This window comes from Pygocentrus nattereri, chromosome 14 (assembly GCF_015220715.1).
Source record: "Pygocentrus nattereri isolate fPygNat1 chromosome 14, fPygNat1.pri, whole genome shotgun sequence".
Classification (NCBI taxonomy): Eukaryota; Metazoa; Chordata; class Actinopteri; order Characiformes; family Serrasalmidae; genus Pygocentrus; species Pygocentrus nattereri.
The window spans coordinates 4068243-4092614 of NC_051224.1; positions in this window are offsets into that span (position 1 = coordinate 4068243).

The window sequence follows — 24372 nt, forward strand, 5'->3', positions numbered from 1 at the left end:
AGAATAGTCTGGTAAAATGTTAGCATCTCTGGCATCAGTGGTGTGTTTATCACCACAGAATAGACTTTAGAAGCAACAGGCCTCATTCACCAGCAGTTCTTAAGAAAAAAATTCCTCTTAAATGCCGCTAAAATCACAGTTTCTACAAAGATTCTGATATTCTGATGTTGTCTTACTAGGAAACCTATGCACACACTAGACCACAAAGGGGTAAATTATTTTGTAGTTATCATGAACACATTATGGTGGCACGGTGGGTAGCGCTGTTGCTTCACAGCGAGGAGAGCCTGGGTTCGATTCCCCGGCTGGGTGACCGAGGTCTGCTCTGTGTGGAGTTTGCATGTTCTCCCCATGTCTGTGTGGGTTTCCTCTGCGTTTCTCCGGTTTCCTCCCACAGTCCAAAGACATGCAGTCAGGCCAATTGGACATGCTAAACTGCCCCTGGGTGTGAGGGTGTGAGTGACCTGTCCAGGGTGTATCCTGCCTTCTGCCCGATGACTGCTGGGATAGGCTCCAGCACACCCACGACCCTGACGGAGAAGCAGCTTGGAAAATGGATGGATGAACATATCACGATTGTGATGTAGACTTTCTGTGGGTGGATATTACCAAACAAGCAAGAACTAAGATGCAGCATTTACAAGGTTCTTTGGACTTCAGTGATGAACAAATTCATAGCATTAAAGTGGCTGGAAGTAACTTTTGTTTTATCAAGAGAGCCACGAATGAAACTTGCCATTTAAGTGAAGTACTCAACATATAGCACACAATCAGCTGGCCTTCAGCCTGCAACTATGGATGGTTCCAAGCAAAATGCATTGCCTGCATAAGAAAGTGGTGGCGTTAATCATTTATCATGTGTTATTATTGTGGACACCACTAGTAAATATTACTCAGCTAAAGAGTGAGATGTGTCCGACACAAAACACACAATATTTTGAACGAAGTGAGAAAACCCAAGGGTTCTTTCTCCAGAGCTGAACGTTAAAAACGTCAACGCAATTCAAACAGGACTTAACTATGTCTAGGAGAAGTGCGTTAGTTTCCGAGATCTCAGTTATAGTATGTATTTCCTCTCGGTTCAGCCCTTGTTTGTGGTAAAATCACTGTAATGAGATCGTCTTTGACTGAGATGCTTACAGTTCCCAACAAACCTTTTCGATTTTTTAGAGGCCTTATTTGAATATTACAGTGAAAGACCGATATCGCAATACAATAACAGTGAACAATATATTGTACATTCCTACTCCATGGCCTATTAGACTCCCTCTGATACTCCACGTCTCTCTCTCCCTCCGCTGTAATTTACATTACAGAGACCCTGCATCACTTAGAGTGCAGTGCTGACAGCAGCGAGTGTCAGGGGGTGATATTTAGTGTATCGCTCCCCTACCTCTCCTTCAAATATTAGTCCATCTAACACGCTTTCATCTCTCACACTTTCTCTTCTCCTGCCTGTGTCTTCTTATTGATTGGCAGTGCTCATTAACGCTTATCACATCGAGTACATGAGTAATTATTGGAAAGCTGTTTTGACTCTAATCGACTATAGATCCATTACCTGTGAGTTGATTGGAGCACATGTTCTTTACACTGACACATGCTCTATTTGCATGTCTGTAATGAGTTTACAGCAGTCAGAGGCCAAGCAGCACCATCAGTTCCTCTGGTGTGCAAAGCAAAGCAAGCAGGAACAGCATTCATAGAATGTGGCGGCTGCTGTAAACGGATGTTCCTTTTAGATCATTGGTTCTCTGTCGTGAACATGGAGAACCCCCGTCTTGCATGTTTCCATTTTTTTGGAAAGTTGTGTTCACAGCAGAAATTTTGCCTTGCTTGCATTTTTCTTACTAATGTGGAACAAAACTTGGGCAATGGGGTGGTATGAGTGCAGAGGCAATGTATAGCAAACAGCTAACATGACCTGGTTATGTAGGTGTTTTGTTTGTTTTCTATTGGCTAATGTTCCCACAATTAATGGGGTTAATGATCACTTAAATTAAATCAAAGCAAAGCAAAAAGAAGGCATTTTATTTGTCACTTTATGGTCCTCTTATTACCTTTGTGTGGTTTTTGTGGGGCGGCACGGTGGCGGGGTGGGTAGCGCTGTTGCCTCACAGCGAGGAGGGCCTGGGTTCAATTCCCCGGCCGGGTGACCGGGGTCCTCTCTGTGTGGAGTTTGGATGTTCTCCCCGTGTCTGCGTGGGTTTCTTTCGGGTTCACTGCACAGTCCAAAGACATGCAGTCAGACCAACTGGACATGCTACGTTGCCCCTGGGTGCGAGTGACTGTCTGTCTGACTGCCCTGCGATGGACTGGCGACCTGTCCAGGGTGTATCCTGCCTTCTGCCCAAAGACTGCTGGTGTGCTGATAGGCTCCAGCACCCCCTGCGACCCTGATGGAGAAGTGGCTTAGAAGATGGATGGATGGTTTTTGTGTACCAAAAATTTTCATTACCATTTTTACACTACCATTTTTTCCAACCTCACATTGTCCCTTAGAATTAAACAGGCTTTTTTGGTACTGTGCCTTGAAGACTGACCTATGTAAATGACCTCTGTTCTGATTGGCCTACCTGTATTTCATCGCATTCAAACAGCACTCAGAGCTGAAACTCTCTGTAGAACTTCAGAGTGACTGGAGCGGGGCTGTATTGCTGTAGGCTAAACAGGTGGTTCTTGTGACAGCATAGAAACAGTGAATTTAAAACAGGCTGTTTTTCTGCCTTAACAATTAACGATGATGAGGCTCAAATCCAATTTTCGTCATGTCTGATTTTGAGAAAGAAATCAAACGGAAATCAGAAAGAAACCTCAGTGACTGAGCCACAGGAAATATAGGACCAGGGTTAGCATCTTCCTGTGTGACGTTGATGAGAGTGAGTGTGGAGTGTGGAGCTAAAGCTTCCTGCAGCCTTGATGACTCCTTACGCTCCTAGAACCCAGCCGCTCTGGCAGCAGTAGCCTGGTCAGGGGTACCCGACTAAACCAAAGACCAATTAGTGTAGATTAGTGTGTGACCGGTCTAATGAATTGACCTTTAAGTCCCTCTTTACCAATACATCTGTTTGACACTTTCCCTCCTGCAGTTTCTCCTTCAGAGCTGTTTCAAACCTAATGAGAAGATCTCGTACAGCGGCTAATAAGCTACGGTGGGACTGTAGGGACTGTAGCATGTGGCATTAATGTCTTTCCCGTGTTTCCCGCTGACTCTTGTTTCTTGGAGGGATTAAAAGTCTGCAGCTTTTGGAATCGAGCCAGCAAGAGATAATCCCCCTTGAGCATTAATGGAGAGTCCCAGTGGGAGTGTGTAGACGCAATGTCTTCAGGGTTTAAACAATCTGCTGCACCAAATCTGTCAACCTGACCAGAGTTAATAAGTCACATCTGGTCATTAAGTGAAATTACCAGCAGCTGACAAGTTGAACCAAGAAATATTAAATTTAGTCTTTGTTCATACAGCAGGTCAAATCATATGTTTCTTAAACACCCTCATTCCCACATTCCCACATGGTCCAGTGGTCACATTATAAAAAATTACTTTGTAAACCAGTGAATTACCACCAGTACTCATACTGGAATGTATGTTTACAGTAGAGACATATTATACTGTACATCAAAATACGTTTTTTTTAAGACTACATTTTTCCAACATTGTATTACTTGCTATACTATATTATACTATATCAATATTACAATATAGCTTATATACCTTTTCTGAATACTATATGAAAGTTGCATGTTAAATGTTCAACCCCAAATCCAAAAAGTGTAAATAAATGTAAACACAGAATGCAATGATGCAAATTTCATAGACCCATATTTTATTCACAATAGAACATAGAACACATATCAGATTTTGAAAGTGAGACATTTTACCATTTCATGAAAAACATTAACTCATTTACACCTTGATGGCAGCATCATCTCAAAAAAGTTGGGACGGGGGCAACAAAAGGCTGTAAAAGTAAGCTGTACTAATAAAAGAACAGCTGGAGGGCCAATTTGCAACTTTTTAGAGAGGCAGAGTCTCTCAGGAGCAAAGATGGGCAGAGGTTCACCCGTCTGTGAGAAACTGTGTCTAAAAAACTGTGGAGCAAATTCAGAAAAATATTTCTTAATGTAAAATAGTGAAGACTTTGGATATCCCAGCAACTACAGTACATGATATCATCAAAAGATTCAGAGAATCTGGAGAAATCCCTGTACGCAGGGAACAAGGTCGACGGTCAATATCGACTGCTCGTGATCTTCGGGCCCTCAGGCAGCACTGCATTGAAAACTCTGTAGACTCTGTAGTGGAAATCACTGCAGGGGCTCAGGAACACTTCCAGAAATCAATGTCTGTGAACTCAGTTTGCCGTGCGATCCACAAATACAAGTTAAAGCTGTATCATGCAAAGAAGAAGCCAGTTGTCAACATAATCCAGAAACACTGCTGTCTTCTCTGGGCCAAAGCTCATTTAAAATGGACTGAAGCAACATGGAAAACTGTTCAGTGGTCAGATGAATCCAAATTTGAAAGACCCAGGACTGTTGAGCAGGTGGAATTCTACATCAGACAAGAATGGAACAATATTCCTCTCCCAAGACTCCAGCAGCTGGCCTCCTCACTTCCCAGACATTTATGGACTGTTGTTAAAAGTAGGGGAGATGCTACACAATGGTACTCGCCGCCCTGTCCCAACTTGTTTGAGATGCGTTGCTGCCATCAAGTTCTAAATTAGTTGTTTTTCATGAAATGGTAAAATGTCTCACTTTCAACATCTGATATGTGTTCTATGTTCTATTGTGAACAAAATATGGATCGATGAGATTTGCGAATCGTTGCATTCTGTTTATATTTACATTTATTTACATTTACAGTGTCCCAGTTTGAATTGGGGTTGTACATTGATAAACATAACATTATATTCACCTACTTAACATGCTGTTGGTCCTCCATGTGCCACCAAATCAGCTGGAGGCATGGACTGTGTGTGTGTGTGTGTGTGTGTGTGTGTGTGTGTGTGTGTGTGTGTGTGTGTGTGTGTGTGTGTGTGTACACTTTTAAGGCCATCATACAAATCTAAAATTGTTTTTAATGAAGGTGTACAGTATACACATTTTCTCAGTTAATGAACTAAAATCCTGTGCTCACATGTCCACAACTCATTGCTTCCTACAGCATTTGTTGGCATATGTCATGGTTGACCTTTCTGTGCCATAGCTGCCACTCTCTTAAAGTTTAAAGCATCTAAAGTTTCTCAGCAGTTTGAGATGCGCTCACCCTTTAACCTTCTCCAGTGTTAAACTGGAGTGACATGGCTCAGTGCAGTTATGTTACAAACTGAGGCCGAGTGGGTTTATAGTTTATCCAGGGGAAGGACTCTAATGCCAGGCATGATAAAAAGATGACAGTCACCTCATTTAAGGGGAATCATTCAGTAAGAAAATTAGCATTTTATTTCATGTTGATGAAATAAGATTTGACCCCCAAGTTCAATTTTATCTCTCATGTGGTGGGGCCCTTAATTCTTAAGGGAGTTTTGGGACTCCAGCTGCCCCCCTGGATGGCTGTGGCATCCCCATGATAGGACCAATGCTTAGACAGAGGGGCAGTCGTGGGCTGGAGGTTAGGGAGGTCACCAGTTCGATCCCCAGTGCCGACAGTCCATGACTGAGGTGTCCTTGAGCAAGACACCTAACCCCGAACTGCTCCCCGGGCGCTGTGGATAGGGCTGCCCACCGCTCCGGGCAAACATGCTCACTGTCCCCTAGTGTGTGTGTATTCAGTAGTGTGTATGTGGTGTTTCACTTCATGGACGGGTTAAATGTGGAGGTGGAATTTCCCCGTTGTGGGATTAAAAAAGTGTCACTTACCTTAGACAGTTGTTCCCATTGAAAGCCTCCAACATGCTTTTTTTTCCAGAAATATCTGAATACATGTGAATGAGGCCATAGGCTCATATAAAAAAAAAAAAAAAAGATTAATTCGTGATTTCTTGAGATGCACTATCTGTTCCTGACCTTTGGGATAATCCTGGAAAGGCTAGCGGTACTAGCGGCTGTTTCCAAATGTCATAGGGATGGCCCTGCCTTCCAGAAGGATTCAGATATGGACACTGTTGTGCAACTGGGCAGCATTCAAAGCGCATGAATTTCAAACGCGGTGATATTCTCATTGGACCCTTTTTAGTATTCCTCTTCTTCACTCTCTTGTACTTCTGACACTTCGAATCTTTTCCTTTTCCTGATACACTCAGTGACACGGCTCACATATGCAAATTCAGATGCACGTCAAAACATACACTACTGTTTCCATATTAATAATGTCTTCCTTATGGTAGTTGCTAATAAATGTTACTTCATTCAACAACAGCTTATTCACTGTATGCCTAGACACCAGAAGGTGTTTGTTTTACTTAATATTTCAGGTTCTTAGGGAACAGCAAAGTTATCATGTGATACATTATAATAATCTGATCACCACTGTTATGATCTGATCACCGCTTTTCAAATACGAGGCGTTCCGGATATTAATTTGATCACATCATTAATTCTCAATGTTCTACAGCTTTCTCAGTCACTGTAGAATCATCCACAGCTCCGTTAATCGTTCTAACATTCTGATCTAATATCCAACATTTCTCCAATTTTCACAGGTAGCTACAAATTAGTTGAGAACTCTGAGTTGTGGTGTAGTTGCATCGTATCGGTTTACATGTACCAGCAACAAAACTGAGTTTCTCTTATTAAAAACAGTGATTCCAAACTTCTGAATGGTAATGTATATGTGCACAGGTGTGTGCTAGATGTTCATATGCTTGTCTGCTTCACCGTTGGAGGTGTTTGAGTTCATGCTTTTGCTATCCTTTTGGTGCATGCAGGAAATGAGCTCGGGTGCACGTTGTACTGAAGCTCATATCTTTTGTTTTATGTCTGTATTTGCTGCACTTTAATGGCTGCTACTCCACTCCCAACAATGGAGTCACATGCTGTGAGGAAATGGCGTTTGGTTTACCAGTGAGTTGCTGCTTCCTTCGCTGTAGGTGTATGTTTAGAGCAGCGCAGTGCAGGCTGCTGTGCACATGATCATCTGTAGGAAATGGTATTTGTTTTACTGGTGTGTGTGTGTGAGTGTGTGTGTGTGTGTGGAGCCACACACTGCAGACATCATCTAAGGGACCTGGTGTTTATGAGCCCACTGCGCCACAGCCTCAGTCTGCTTTATGAAAGCTTCTGAATAGACTCTTTTCTGCGGCTCCAGCTCGCCCGACTCCTAATCACATGTACGCACTCACTCATATAGATGCCTATAATACGTCCAAATGCAACCAGATATGAAGATGCTCACTTTAGCTGTCAGAAATCTATTATTGTTCTATTATTAATCTTTAATAACAATCATTGTTGCTTTTGTAAATTTGTGTAATTGTGTAATAAGTTACATAGTCACATAACAAATTACATTTAACTTCATTTTAACGTGCATACTATGTCAACGGATTAGAATCTGCTCTCCTGACTTCTATTATTTTTGTTTTAGATATTAATTGTTTAATACTAATGCAAAGTGTCATTTAAGTTTCAAATTGAATCATATTTACATTGTGTTGTGTTTCGAGTCTTGCGCTTCCATCCAACCATCTAAGATCTAAGCACTGGCCCTTTCATTGGGAGATTATGGGTAAGATCCTCAGTGATGTCACAGCCAACCATAAGTGGGAGTTCAAGATGGTAGAGGTGTGCATTCCTGGGGGTCTCCTGCAGAAGCCATCACAGTGTCTTGTTGCGTGGGCCTAATTTTCAGCATCATGCACAACAGCAGATACTTAACCAGCACAGTGTAAGTGCATAAATGTGGAAAAAGCACGAATAGGCTAAATAAACAATAAAAACAATCACTTAATAATTTGCTTACATATATTATTTATCAGCAAATAAAGCAAAATGCCGAAGATATTTTTTTTAAACAGTTGTGAAGCAACCAGTCCAGTGAACAACAAGCAAATTTCATTCTTCTAGGCTAAAGAAATGGCAGAGAATTCAAATCAAATCAAATCAAATCAAATTTATGTGTATAGCGCTTTTTACAACGGATGTTGTCACAAAGCAGCTTTACAGAATTTCGGAAAAGACAAAGTTTTAACAGGACTGTAAGAATGTACAGAAACCCCCCGCCCCCCGGTGGGCAAGCCAGGGGCAACAGTGGCAAGGAAAAACTCCCTCAGAACTGAGGAAGAAACCTTGGGAGGAACCAGGCTCACCAGGGGGGACCCATCCTCCTCTGGTCAAACTACCTATCTAATATTGGTATTAGGAATAGCTAGGAGTCCATGAGAACATCAGTCACAGCTGTGGGAAATATAACACTATACAGCCAAGGTAATTCTGACATGAGGCTGTCATTTTCAGTCGTGACTAGTGTGCACATTTTCTGTGGGAATGGAAGGTCTTGTGAAAGCAGGTGGGACTAAAAGTTCAGTACCCACCTTTACAAGCCAGCAGACTCAAACCTGCTTTCTCTGGGTGGGCAGGATGGCCTTCACTCTCCCCCATCACTCAGCTGACATAATACAATTGGCCTCCTGCTGTCCAGTGATGTGCATTAGTGGCAGTTTGGAAAGATGTAGTGGTGCTTCACATGTCTTGGAGGAAGCATGTGTTAGCCCTCACCCTCCCAGCTTAATAGGGATGGGCACTGGGTAAATATCCAAAAAAAAAGCTGGAAAAAAAAATAATAATTATTCAATAATAAAATCCATTTAAAATTGATACCAATTCCAATGTGATATTTATTTTTCTTTAAAATTCACTCTTTTATCAAGACACTTTCCAGAATGCATAATTATTTCGTGAATTTAGAAAAAAAATGCATATCTGCAACTTTCAGTTCATTTTTCTGTAATATAATCAAGGTCTTTGTTGTATTTGAGCTATTTTTACATACATTAGTACTACTGTTATGTTATCACTATATTTTGGCTGGAAATAAGTGTTAAACACTCACAGGAAAATAATCCAATCAGTGTTAGCTTTGTCCTCGTGGTATCCAGATCGATACTTCCATTGGTTAGAACGTAATTGAAGGCCTGTCGTGTCTGATTAACCACTAACAGGATTAGAGTAATCGAATCACCCAATTCTGCTTTGTTTGATTTTTGAGAGGGAAAAAGAGACTTCTGGAAGTTCTACACAGTCCACTGCCTGTGAATCTTGAATAAAACATTAACATAAAATAATCACTTTAGGTATATTTTACAGAACCCATCACAGTGTCCTAAGAGCAAGTAGTAATTTGACAGTTTTCTTTTCCAAGTGATTATCAAAAGAACATTTTTAAACTGTTTTGTTTGCTACTTTGGTACTTTGACTGCGTGTGCTGTGGCAGAAATGTCACAGCCATCCTTTGATGCACGTTATGCACATCATACAGTTTCCAAGCTACCAGGATGCACTCAGTGAATTAACCAAGGATTTTACAATATCAGACCCAAATGCACTCATCCCAAGTTCAAGTTTAACATTATCCCACCAACTGAAAATAAACATGTATTTTCACATAGAAAGTAAAAAATAATTGCAGATAATAAGTAGTGTTGTATGTATCTAATGATGTATCTAAATATATAATCAAATAATAAATAATCAGATTTTTCTGAACTAAATATGAGGTTATACTGCACTAGTTAATTATGAAGTTGTGTTTGGGTTCATTTGCATGAAAGTTCTTGGTGGATAAGCTGCTACATTGGCCACCACCAGCAGAAACTATTGGTAGACTGCTAGTTAATAGCACCTCTTTTAGCAAACCTGGCCCCATGGTGTTTTGTATTCTTAAAAAAATCAATCTTAATAGATTGGAAACACCACGGAGGCCGGAAATAAACAAAACACCACAGGATAGAACTAAGACCACAAGATAATACACCACACGAGAAAACAAAGACCAGCCACAAACTAGGAGAAACACAGGCAACAGGCAAACAAGACTCTGGTGGCTAACATGGGCTGGAGGTTAGGGAGCCGGCCCTGTTGCCGGTTCGATCCCCAGTGCCGACAGTCCATGACTGAGGTGTCCTTGACCAAGACACCTAACCCCCAATTGCTCCCCGGGCGCTGTGGATAGGGCTGCCCACTGCTCCGGGCAAGTGTGCTCACTGCCCCCTAGTGTGTGTGTATGGGGTGTTTCACTTCATGGATGGGTTAAATGCGGAGGTGAAATTTCCCCGTTGGTGGGATTAAAGTGTCTCTTAACCAGACACAGGTGGAAGTGATCAAGGGCAGGGTCTGAAAACAAGGGGACAGGACCAGGAAGAACTTAATGAAAACAAAAGCACATGGACAGGACTGGGAGGGGCCAATCGTGACACTTTAAGCTTTGTTCAGTGTAATCCTAGTGGCAGTGGTGACAGTATTTTTTACATTTCTATGATTTGCTTTCAGCATATCTAGGTGGTATGGTATGGCTTCTTTGGTTTCATATGATTATTCATCATAAACATATTGCTTTTATGCGCATGGATTAATCATAGCATGAGTAGGTAAACCTGAATCAACAGAGTAACTTAACTGCTGTCAGGGATGGGGGACTAGCTACTTTTTGAAGCTAACTACAAATATTTGTAGCTAGTAGCTGTAGCCACTACAGTTGTATGAAATGTAGCTAGTATAGCGAAATCACTACATCACTATATAATCACTCTATCACTGCAATTTTGCTACAGGCTTCAGGAAATCCACACAAAGTCTGAACCACAGAACACGTTCATTAACTGGGCAGATGGCGATTGTTTAGTAATGACTGAGCCAAGGCTTTCCTCTGATCTCAGGAAACTTTTCCAAGAGTTTCTTGTAAAACGTCTTTCAGTGTTCGACCTTACGAGGCTGAACTTCAGATTCTCCCGTTCCACCTTAAATGGTGCCTGAGGCGCCAGATTGTACTGCTGCGCCATTTAAGGTGGACTGGGAGAATCTGAACGAGAACCTGGTGAATCGCGACTTATGGCAGATTAAACATATGAGGAAACCATCTGAGTGTTTATAAATGCAAATAAGTCCATTCATGTCCAAATTGTTGAATAGTCTTCTTGCCTTTTCGTTATCTGCGTTGCCATGTGACCAGCAGTCTCCGCATCCGTCTTCAGCGTTAAAGGGTGAATTAGCAGTTCTACATTAACTCCAGTGTTTAAGACCATTTACTGTAAAAACTGTGTACGAATTGTGTGTTATAATGACTTCAAACTAAAGAAGGATTTTTATTTTATGATACCTAAAAATCTAGTTCTGCTGTGGAGCTGGAACAGTTGATTCTCACCCCAAACAGAGTCAGAGTCACTGATGAGGATTTTGAGGCTGAAGTGTCTCTGAAGTTTAATAAAGGACTCTGAATGTCACGTCTGTGTCTTGCTGAAATGTTTACAGTATGCATTTCGTTATATTTGTTGATTTTTGTTAGGAAAAACCTGGAATGATTGTTTTTGCCTTTAGTCTTTTGTGGGATATCTCACTTTTGGTTGTGTAAGTTTGATGATGGTTACACCTTTTGGTGATCTTTTTGTGTATTTGCAGTTTTTCAATTCTATATTTCTTTCTGGCACAGGATTAAATGCAGTGTCTTGTTTGCACTATCAGTTGGGCTTGTTTGCAGGTGGAGATTCACAAACATTCTGACTATAATGTTCTTAAAGTAGCTAAAAAGTAGTGCACTACTTGCCAAAAGTAGCTATAAAGTAGCCATTAATCTTTCAGGAGACGTAGATAATTTGTAGCTAGCTACACATTTTGGGAAAGTAACTACAAAGTAGCTTTCCCAAAGTACTACTTTTTCAGTAGCTATCCCAACCCTGACTGCTTTTCTAAAATGCGTCAACCACATCTATGTTTGTTTGGTTTTGTAAAGCTAGAAGGAAGACAGAAAGTTGAGCCTTCTTCGTTCAGATCAGCTACTTCTTGTTATCCAACTATAAACCAAAACAAATGGTATAACATGACACCACAAAAGTATTCCTTTATCTTCAAGTTTTTCTCTTTGGCTTTCTCTATCATGTTTGGCTCAAAATGCATGCATTCCTTTTTTTATACAGCACTGTGTGAAAGTTTTGGGCATCTAAGCAACTTTTTAACCAGTTTCCCTCAGCAGTGAGTTTATCACAATATACATTAGAATAAAGTCGTATTCATAATTCAAATTAACATAAAAACAGTAAAAAGTAACAAGAATTTCTCAGGTCCATATTTTTCCTGGACACCTTCACAGCCGCCACAGAGACTCGTTAATATCATCAATTACATCATGAGCTCAATTTACTGAGCACTGTTTGGTCAAACCAGGAGCTGCTTTTTAACTACATATAATACTGGGCTTCCTCGAGGAGAGGCTTGGAGATGGGTAAACACACACACCAACATCCAGAAAATCACAATTTATATATATATATATATATATATATATATATATATATATATATATATATATATATATATATATATATATATATGTAAGAATCGGAGGTTCGATTCTTATGAGATTTGCTTGCTTACACACTTCCAGATTCTACTTGAAGTGTTACTTTAAGGTCAAACTGATTCCCTCTTTTCTCCTGGCTCCTACATTCAGCCCTGCATGTCCTCGTCACTGGTAGCTAATCAGAGAAGCTGTGCAGACTGACTCCCCACTGTACCATTGTTCTTGACTCTGGGCCCCTCAAGCCTTCAAGGATCATGACTTGAGTTTCCCTGCTCTAGTTACTGTTTGTTCTATTAGTAACAGTGAAGCAGTCATGACGCCATTCGCTTGTGGCACGTCTGCTGAGCTCAATGTGTGAAATGGCCTGAAGCTGTAGCGATGCGCTAGTCATAAACTCAGGGAATGACGTCTTCATTAGGAATAAATCAGCAGCGGCGGGCTTGCCAAAGCGGCGTGGAGAGTTAGAGGCATGTTCAGCCCATCACGTAGTGTTTTTTACTGCAATGATCTCCCTCTGCCGCTCACTTAGATCTCTGCTTATTAAAGGGGAACGACTCGTCAATATTAGATGTGGGAGTCAGTGCTTCCTGAGGAGCAGTGCAGTATTTTCTCTCTCTCACACACACACATTCTCTCTTTCCCATTTATTTAACAAATCTTAGACGCATTTTCATGCTCATTCAAATCATGTCAGCGTGTTGCTGAAAACCAGAGAAGGCACTTCATCCATTCCCTCATTAATTACTCTATCAGAATAAAAAACAGACCATTTGACATTCTTTCCAGCAGAATTTTCTTAAGATCCCCTCCCTTAAGTGTGTCCTTCTGAGAACATTTGAGTGTTTGAGTGTAATATCCTGTAAAACCTCAATGTGATCTCAGTCCCGAGCATTGGCAAGCAGAGCACAGTGAAGGATGAAGTCTGTTACTGTGGGCAAGCTATTGGGAACCTGGCTGTGAAGTTAATTGTCCCTGCTGTGGAGGTTAATGAATGAGAACCTTCAGCCAGAATCTGATGTTTGCTTCAAAATAACATTTTTCTGTTCTATCTTCTCATTTTTAATAGGAAATAAACACACTGGGCACCTACTTTTAGAAACATTTACCCTGTGATTATTGTCTACTTTATACCAAGTTGTGAGTTTATTAGATACACTGACCTTACCTACACTTATTCGTCATTTTATCAGGAGCACCTGCTATGTTAGGTGCACTATGTTGGGATACAGTTACTGGATGTCGTTGCTGTGCAAGATGTCAGCCGTGTTCTAGAGGTTGCATAGAGTAGTCAACTAATTAACCCACTGGTTGGCACCGTGGGCCTCAGTCAAATTGTCAAAGACAGTGTCTGAAATAATAATTTTTTTTTGCTGAACTTTAAGCCTGTAACGGTTGGGAGCGAGGAGGCGGACGCAGGTGCTGATGTAAGCAATGTTTATTAAGGGCAAATCCAGGGTCATAGTCTATACAGTCGAGGTTCAAACATCCAACACAGAGAGCAGGAGGGACAGACATGACGAAATGAACACTGAATCCAACACCCAACACCATGAGAATACAATACATCCACCAATTCAGACAGTTCAGACAAAGACCAGTCAAGACAAAGGGCAAACACAGGGCTTAAATACAACAGGGCCAACAAGGGATCACAAGACACAGGTGGAAATCAGGGGTGGAGTCACTAAACAAGGGGGCTGGACTACAAAACCAAAGCAAAGAACACGCGGGCTAAACCACAACATGGACAGGACTGGGAGGGGCCAATTGTGACAAAGTCCAAAATGCTTTGTTAGTGTGGAAATAATCCATGCATTGAAACCAATTCTATTGCAAGCTGTGTAAAACCATGCTGAATTACAAGTGTGTAAAACCACCATCTAAAATAGAAAAGGGCCATTTTTGGTGTGCACTTCATTTATACACATTGCACCCAAAGATCTCATTTACTTGCCTGTAGGACTGTTGAGCTTCAGACAGTTGTCTAGACATAGAATGTTTTCTTAAGCATCTAAATCAAAGGTAAAGCGAAGGAAAAAATACCAAAAAAAGCTAAAACATTAGTGTATATACTGTATGTTGTTGCTCACAGCAAGAAGGGCCTGGGTTCGATTCCCCGACCGAGCGACCAGGATCCTTTCTATGTAGAGTTTGCATGTTCTCTCTGCATCTGCCTGGTTCCTCCGGGTACTCCAGTTTCCTCCCACAGTCCAAGCACATGCAGTCAGGCCAGATGGACACGCTAATTAGCTTCTAGGTGTGAATGTGTGATCGTATATGTGTTTGTGTGTGTATACAACAAGTACATAACAATTTTTCATTCAGTCCAGCTGGATCAATTTCAATATCAGGACTGGTTAGCTAGAGTTAGAGGCTCTGTATCAGCACTCAGGTAATGGCAGATACTTAAGGATTGGGTATTGGTTTCCGAAAGGAAAAAGTGGAATCGGTCCATCCCTCTTCTAAACAAACAGTTACACATTCCCTCCACTTAGATTTCAGGCTTTAACTTAGATTTGCTTTAATTCCGTTATACTTAAACAAGTAGCCTTGATTACTTGATTTATCTGTTTATATCTGAAGTAATTAAAATCTAAAGTAATCTGAAATAACTGTTCTGTTTGATATGTGTTACTGGAGTTTGTGCAGCCAGATAGTTATCATGACTGAGCTAAATAAAACATTTGTTCACACAGTTGGTCTGTTTCTTGCAAACAACTTTTTATAGAATTTGACAGCCATAACTCTGATGTTTAGTCTACTGTTTTGCCAACTCACCGTTGCTAAATGTACTTAAGCATTTAAGTGTGCCTGGCTTCTGGTTCAGTGATTCAGCCCTTTGCTCTGAAAGGCTTATGGGTGTGTAGATGCAACTGTTTGCTCGTAGCATTTAGCTCAATGTGGAATCATTTGTTTCCACTCAGACTGATAAAATTCAAACATGGAAGTGCAGATAGCCAGTGCCAGTTTAAAGAGATGTGATTCCACAACAAGCAAAACAACTGACAGAGGATTTTAATGATCTTCTACCTCATACATCAGTGGAAAGACACCAGAACAGGACCACTGACCAGACCTTTTTAGATGATGGACACAGCAGTCCGCTACAGATTTAATATAGCAATTACAGACTGTGGCCCATCTGTTAGCATTATACAAATATAGAGGCAAGTTTGTTGGGTGATAGACTTATGAAGAGCTCAATAAGTGTTCAAAGTAATTGAGAGATCAGTCAGGTATTGACACATTATCCTACAAGGATCTGTATATACAAAATTGTGCCTAATTGTGTCATTGTCCCTCCCTGGTGTCGTGTGACTTGTTAGAGTTACAGGGTTGTAGGTGTGAATGGGGAGCAGGGCTGTTAAATTTGGTGTTTTGGGTACAATTCACTCATACAAGCCACTGGATATTCAACATGGCAGCTCATGGCAAAGAACTCTCTGAGGATGTGAGAAATAGAAGTGTTGCTCTCCACAAAGACGCCTAGGCTATAAGAAGACTGCTAAAACCCTGAAACTGAGCTATAGCACCGCGGCCAAGGTAATGCAGCAGTTTTCCAGGACAGATTCCACTCTGAACAGGCCTTGCAAGGGTTGACCAAAGAAGTTGAGTCCACACGTTCAGCGTCATATCCAGAGGTTGGCTTCAAAAAATAGTCTGATGCATGAGTGCTGCCAGCATTGCTGCAGAGGTTGAAGAAGTGGGAGGTCCGCCTGTCAGTGCTCAGACCATGTGCGGCACAACTGTACCAACTCAGTCTGCATTGCCGATGTCCTTGAAGGAAGCCTCTTTTGAAGCTGAAGCACAAGAATGCCTGGAAACAGTTTGCAGAAGACAAGCAGTCCAAGAACATGGATTACTGGAACCATGTCCTGTGGTCTGACGAGACCAAGATAAACTTGTTTGGCTCAGATGGTGTCCGGGCTGTGTGGTGGTGCCCTGGTGAGGAGCACCAAGACAACTGTCTCTTGCTTACAGTCAAGCATAGTGGTGGTAGCATCATGGTCTGGAGCTGCATGAGTGCTGCCAGCACTGGGGAGCTGTGGTTCATTGAGGAAAACATCAATTCCAACATGTACTGTGACGTTCTGCGCTGCATGGCAGTTTGACTCAATGATGACTCTAAACACACCTCCAAGATGACAACTGCCTTACTGAAGGTAAAGGTGATGGACTGGCTGTCATGCAATGTTAAGGTTTGAGTGAAAACTCGCTTTCTGTCAGGCATACGCATTATGTGCATTCTTATTGGATAGGCCAGGTGACGTCGGGAAGAAAAACAAATGGAGTTTGTACTCTGCTAATGGTGTCTGTTCGCAACTTGAATAAAAGGTGAAACCATGACGACGTTGACTCACCACGCATCATTACATGGTGTCAGAAGTGGGGACTTCACATGCCTCGACACAAAAGGGGAGAAGGAACAAAGTGCCATGTTGAAGTTTCACGCACCTGAGGCATTTGACTTCACCCAGCCGGCTTCATGGCCGATCTGGAGACAGCGGTTCTCCCGCTTTCGGATTGCGACAAAGCTCGATCAAGAAGACGGTGATGTACAAGTCAGTTCACTTCTCTATGCAATGGGCAAAGAAGCTGAGCCTATTTTTAGCACGTTTGTGTTTAGGGCAGATGAAGAGGATAACTATTATGATGCTGTGGTGAGTAAGTTTAATGACCATTTTGTGCCATTTGTAAGGAGTTTGTACGAAATGGTGCTGCACTGTGAATTTGGCGCAACCAAAGGTGAACAGATACATAGTCGTATTGTGACTGGGGTGGCTGATAGCTATGTGTCTGAGCAGCTGCAGCTAGAGCCGGAGCTGACTCTGGAGAGGGCTATACAGGTGACACGCCAGTCAGAGCTCGTTAAAATACAAAACGCCAGCATGCGAGCACAGTGCGTTGACAAAGTGGGCTGCAAAAACAAGCAATGTAAGCCGTTCTGTAATGTAATGTAATCGGGAAGAATGGCATCAGACCAGACCCTGGCAAAGTCAAAACCATCACAGCCTTTCCCAGTCCGACAAACATTACTGAACTTCGCCAGGTGTTAGGGATGATTAACTATTTGGGCAAGTTTCTGCCGGGGCTCTCTGCCGTTTTGCACCCTATCACCGAAATGCTAAGGAGTGTTGCTGTATGGGTGTGGGGGGATGCCCAAAGACAAGCTTTTGATTAGGTCAAGAACATGCTAGTTTCGGCACCTGCTTTAGCCTTCTATGATAGCAGCAAGCCTACGGTGGTGAGTGCAGACGCAAGTAGCTATGGCCTTGGGGCGGCCCTCCTACAACAAGGAGGAGAACTGCATCCAGTTGCTTTTTGCTCTCGAATGCTGACCCCGACAGAGCAGCGGTATTCCCAGGTCGAAAAGGAATGCTTAGCAGCGGTGTGGTAGTGTGAGCGGTTTACACGATATCTGCTAGGTATGGACAGATCATAAAGCATTCTTTCCCCTAATAAATTCATATAACCTCGACAGGGCACCACTGCGACGTCAGTGCCTGTTAATGCGCTTAATGAGATTCAGCGTGACTGCAGTCCATGTTCCAGGGAAGCAGCTGGTTGTAGCGGACACGTTGTCAAGAAATCCATTCACAGAAAGCAATCCAACTGACACAGAGGTGGAAATCAAAACTTACGTACAAGCCGTTATGTCCACTAGGCCGGTGACTGGAAACAGACTGGACACACTTAGAGCTACCACCCAAGTGGATAGTGATCTGAACGCAGTTGGCATGTTTGGAAGGCTGGCCCAGGGAAATATGCAGACTGTCGTCCACAGTGCTCGAGTTCCAAGCTGCTAGGGCTCACCTGGACTTCTGCTGTATGGTGACATGCAGAGCACGTGCAAATATGTCTGTGTGGTGGCCAGAGATAGGATGTGACATCACCAAGATGGTAGAGACATGTGAATTCTGTCACTAAAATAGACCCACATGAAGGAGGGAGCCAGTGATCACTACCCCGTTTTCAGATGGCTCTAGGCAGAAAATCGCAGTGGATGTATGTGAACAGGGTGGCAACAAATATCTTGTTGTTGTGGATTACTATTCACGTGACACTGAGATAGCTCACCTGTCGAAACTAACTAGTCAGCTGGTGATAGCCCATCTCAAGAGCATGTTCATCAGATGGGGTATCCCATGTGAAGTAGTGACTGATAACGCAACTCAGTTCACTTCTGCAGAGTTTGTGAGCTTTGCAAAGATGTATGATTTCACCCACAAATCCTATAGCCCGGATTACCCACAGAGTACCAGAGCAGCTGAGAGGAGTATTGCTATTGCAAAGCGCATTTTGCGACAGCTGGCATTAATGAGTTACCGGGCCACTCCTACTAATGCCACGGGAATGAGCCCGGCACAGCTGATGACAGGTCGGCAGGTCAGGACGACTGTTTCGTTGCTTCCACAAAAGCTGCAGCCGAGTGCCATCGACAATGAGCAAGTGCACAAGAAAGATCAGCGAACCAAGCGAGCCTACAGATTCTTCTATAATAGATGCCACTCCACACGCAACCTACCCGCTTTGCAGCCAGGCCAGAGTGTCAAAGATAAAAAGGATGAGGAGAAGGGTTGGCACATGGCAGCAACCGTCCTCACCAAAGCACCTGAACCCAGGTCTTATTTAGTGCAAACAGAGCAAGGCACCATAACACGCAGGAATCGGGGGCATCTCCAGAGTGCGCCTAGTCCAACGGAACATGGGTCCATGCCAAATACCACAGGAGGCAGCAAAGAGACTTTGCTTTAGGTTTAGAATTTGCTTTCAAATTTGGTTGGGCTGGTTTATGTTTATGAACAGACGCCTACAGATCAACATAGTAAAGGAGCTCATCTGTGATCCTGAGTTTAAAGCCAGTTTTTATTCAACTTAAACTTGGAACTAAGTTGTAAATAAATCTGAAACTGAAACTTTGCTTGTGTGTAAAAAGTGATTTCAGAGCCACTCAGTTCTCCCTGATGGAAACTGTTTACCTTCAGTGTTTTGTGCTTCTGATCATTTTAATAAACGTCAGCATCACTAATTAATGACGTTCTATTAAAAGACTGGTTTACCAAGAGAGACGCTGGAGGACTTTCACCTGAAATGAGTTCATGAAGCCAGTCTGGTTATAAAAATGAAAACAGGACATTAGGGTGGTTGGTTAGTGTAGTGGGTAACTTCTATGCCATAGACTGGGGTTCAATCCTCATCTTGGCAAACACCCTACACTATACCTATAAGTGTCCTTGGGCAAGACTCCTAACACCGCCTTCGCCTACCTGCGTAAAAATAATCAAATTGTAAGTCGCTCTGGATAAGAGCGTCTGCCAAATGCCGTAAATGTAGAGCCAGAATTACTCTTTTAGTACTTTTACTTTCGATACTTTTGAAGCCAAATACTTTTGTACTTTTACTCAAGTGGAGGTCTAGAGTAAGGACTTCTACTTTTACTGGAGTAATAACTTGCCTTGGGTATCTCTACTTTAACTCAAGTACATGATTTGTGTACTTCGTCCACCTCTGCTCTGTAGTGGACAATGATTAAAGGAAAGTATGACCAAGATCTGGTTACATGATCTGCTCTCAGCAATGTTTTTTTTAGTTTGTAAGCAACAAGGAAGGGCTTCCTATTACACTGAAGGAGCTAATTGAGGGCTTTGGTCATAGAAATGTCTACTTTCGTTGTCTATCCAGATTTTTTGTATGTTTTTAAATGGGCAGATGAAGGCCAGCCATCTGACCGGCTGTTTGCTTGACATTAGGCCTCCAGCTCAAAACCCATTTTGAGAATATTGACCCGTTTTTTTTTCGCTACAGCAACCCCATGAACACACATTCAGCAGAGCTTCAGATCAGATTCACCTGGCTGACTGGGCTTCATGCAGCATGGCTCAGAGATTTAGGCCTCCAGGGCTTCACTCACTCAGAGCGGCTCTGATTCTTGTTTTCAAGAAGTGGACAGTCAATTAGGCAGTGATGTGGAGAAAGTACATGTGGCATTGGGAACAATGACCGCTGATGTGTTTGCTGTGTGAAACCTGATGATGCTTACACAGCGGCTTTTAAAGGACGTTGAGCTTGCTTTGACAGATGTAAAGTGTACAATGTGTGTGTATGTGTTTACAATGCATTGGTTTTGTTCTGCCAGACTCAGTAGATTTCAATAGTGTGGGATAGTACGTGATGTGTATGTGTCTGTGTATGAGAGAGCTCTTTTCCCTTGTTTAATGATTTATGCCTGGAGGCCTAGATGACTCAGCTCAGATGTAACCTTTTTCCTCATTACACATGGAAATCAGCATTTTCCAAACAAAAGCATCAGCCTCTCTCTCTCTCTCTCCCTCTGAGAAGTACATTTGGTTATGCAGTGACACAGTCAGAATTTAAGACTAAGAAGTTCTGGATTTAGGGAGCACATCTTGGTTTCCCTTCCTAAGTCACTGTAATAGATTGAGGGGTTAATTGGAATGTTTCATAGACGTATCTGGTATATTGACACCAACACTGTTAATTCAATACAGCCTAAACACAGCAGAAGTTTAGAAGTGAGGTTTAAATTGATGAATTGATGTAAATTATCCATTTTGTCCATTGAAATATTGATTTGCGATGAATTAAACCACATAAATTGTTTCTTACCACAGTACATTTATGGCATTTGGCTGACGCTCTTATCCAGACCGACTTACAATTTGATCATTTTACACAGGTAGGCCAAGGTGGTGTTAGGAGTCTTGCCCAAGGACTCTTATTGGTATAGTGTAGGGTGCTTATCCAGGTGAGGGGTTGAACCCCAGTCTGAGGTGTAGAAGGCAGAGGTGTTACAGTGCATCCGGAAAGTATTCACAGCGCTTCACTTTTTCCACATTTTGTTTTGTTACAGCCTTATTCCAAATTGAATTAAATTAATCTTTTTCCTCTAAATTCTACACAAAATACCCCATTGTGACCATGTGAAAAACGTTTTCTCGAGAGTTTTGAAAATTTATTAAAATTAAAAAACAAAGAAATCATATTTACATAAGTATTCACAGCCTTTGCTTAATACTTTGTAGAACCACCTTTGGCAGCAACTACAGCCTCAAGTCTTTTTGAATATGATGCCACAAGCTTGGCACACCTATCTTTAGGCAGTTTTGCCCATTCTTCTTTGCAGTACCTCTGAAGCTCCATCAGGTTGGATGGGAGACGTCTGTGCACAGCCATTTTCAGATCTCTCCAGAGATGTTCAATCGGATTCAAGTCTGGGCTCTGGCTGGGCCACTCCAGGACATTCACAGAGTGGTCCTGAAGCCACTGCTTTGAGATCTTGGCTGTGTGCTTCGGATCGTTGTCCTGCTGAAAAATGAACCGTCGCCCCAGTCTGAGGTCAAGAGCGCTCTGGAGCAGGTTTTTATCCAGGATGTCTCTGTACATTGCGGCATTCATCTTTCCCTCTATCCTGACTAGTCTGCCAGTTCCTGCTGCTGAGAAACATCCCCATAGCATGATGCTGCCACCACCATGCTTGACTGTAGGGATGGTATTGGCCTCGTGATGAGCAGTGCCTGGTTTCCTCCAAACATGACGCCTGGCATTCACACCAAAGAGTTCAATCTTTGTCTCATCAGACCAGAGAATTTTGTTTCTCATGGTCTGAGAGTCCTTCAGGTGCCTTTTTGCAAATTCCAGACGGGCTGCCTTGTGCCTTTTACTAAGGAGTGGCTTTCGCCTGGCCACTCTGCCATACAGGCCTGATTGGTGGATTGCTGCAGAGATGGTTGTCCTTCTGCAAGGTTCTCCTCTCTCCACGGAGGAACGCTGGAGCTCTGACAGAGTGATCATTGGGTTCTTGGTCACCTCCCTGACCAAGGCCCTTCTCCCCCGATCGCTCAATTTAGACGGCCGGCCAGCTCTAGGAAGAGTCCTGGTGGTTCCGAACTTCTTCCATTTACGAATGATGGAGGCCACTGTGCTCATTGGGACCTTCAACGCAGCAGTAATTTTTCTGTATCCTTCCCCAGATTTGTGCCTCGAGACAATTTTGTCTCGGAGGTCTACAGACAATTCCTTTGACTTCATGCTTGGTGTTTGCGCTCTGACATGCAGTCAACTGTGGGACCTTATATAGACAGGTGTGTGCCTTTCCAAATCATGTCCAATCAACCACAGGTGGACTCCATTTAAGCTGTAGAAACATCTCAAGGATGATCAGTGGAAACAGGATGCACCTGAGCTCAATTTTGAGCTTCATGGCAAAGGCTGTGAATACTTATGTAAATATGATTTCTTTGTTTTTTAATTTTAATACATTTTCAAAACTCTCGAGAAAACTTTTTTCACATGGTCACAATGGGGTATTTTGTGTAGAATTTTGAGGAAAAAGATTAATATAATTAAATTTGGAATAAGGCTGTAACAAAACAAAATGTGGAAAAAGTGAAGCGCTGTGAATACTTTCCGGATGCACTGTATATATACCAAGCACAGTAATTTCTGTTTAGATTAAACTGACGGATTTTTGGAGTGGATGGTGTTTGAACCAGCCTTGGCACATAACAAATGTATGTGTCAAAATAAATATGACCAGCAAGAACAACACTGGCAAATGTATTCCTGACTACAACGTAGTAAATATAAGATCAGAAAAATTCGGTGACTTAGTTGCAACAATGAGTTGCCTTGGTACAGATACATATATAGATAATGGTACTGAACTGGGGGCGGCACGGTGGCGTGGTGGGTAGCACTGTCGCCTCACAGCAAAGAGGGCCTGGGTTCGATTCCCCAGCCGGGCGACCGGGGTCCTCTCTGTGTGGAGTTTGCATGTTCTCCCTGTGTCTGTGTGGGTTTCCGTCCAAAGACATGCAGTCAGGCCAATTGGAGATGCTAAATTGCCCCTGGGTCTGAGTGACTGTCTGTCTGTGTTTGTCTGTCTTCTCTGTGATGGACTGGCGACCTGTCCAGGGTGTATCCTGCCTTCCGCCCGAAGACTGCTGGGATAGGCTCCAGCACCCCCCCGTGACCCTGACGGAGAAGCGGCTTAGAAAATGGATGGATGGTACTGAACTGGTTCAAAGCCAGAGTTGAAACCCAGTTCAGACTTTTAGCTTACTTGAGCTTAAGACTAAAACCCTTTAGCTTTGAGTGACTTTAATTATGTTTATTTAGGTAAAACAAATGACTGAGCGTTCCACTTTGTCACTACCAAAACAATCATAACACCACTGAAACTTGACCAAATGTTGTGGTAGTGACTGTTTCAGTGCCAGTTTTAGCTAATTTTGAGCAGAACTGACCAAACACTCACCATGACTGCCATGACTGGTAGACGCAGCTTTGAACAGCTGTACACATAAAATAACATAAAATAAAAAAGTTTACTTTCAAGGAATGTGTGTTTCATATTGTTCAGATTTTCGGACACATTTGCTTTAAAACAATGGGATTTATCTGCTCACCATGTAGCCATGAGGGACAGGGAGGCAGTATCATTTCCTGCTCTAAAATGCAGCGGTGTGGTTAACATAAGGCTCACCTATGGACTGAAACTTTGTATTTCAGTAGTGACATGAAAACATGGAAATTGACACGGAAAAGTGACATGAAAAAGTTTTTTTTTTAATTTAAAAATTAAACTCAAAATAAATCTAAAAATACAGAAAGTATTATTTTGAAATTATTAGGGGTCGGGGTTTGGGATAGACAAAACCCAGACCAACATCCTGTAAATAATGATTTGTATATAAATTTGTATATATTTAGCTCATTACTATTTCTATTAATGCCCTGTATTTAAATAGAACAACAGAATCCCTTTTCTAAATACTTAATTGTTTGTTTATTTATTTATTTATTTTTACTGTGGGACCACAGTTTGAACTAATATAGTAGAATAGGCCACATAATTTATCTGTCAAAACTCACAGATTACATTGCTGTGAGAAAGTTTA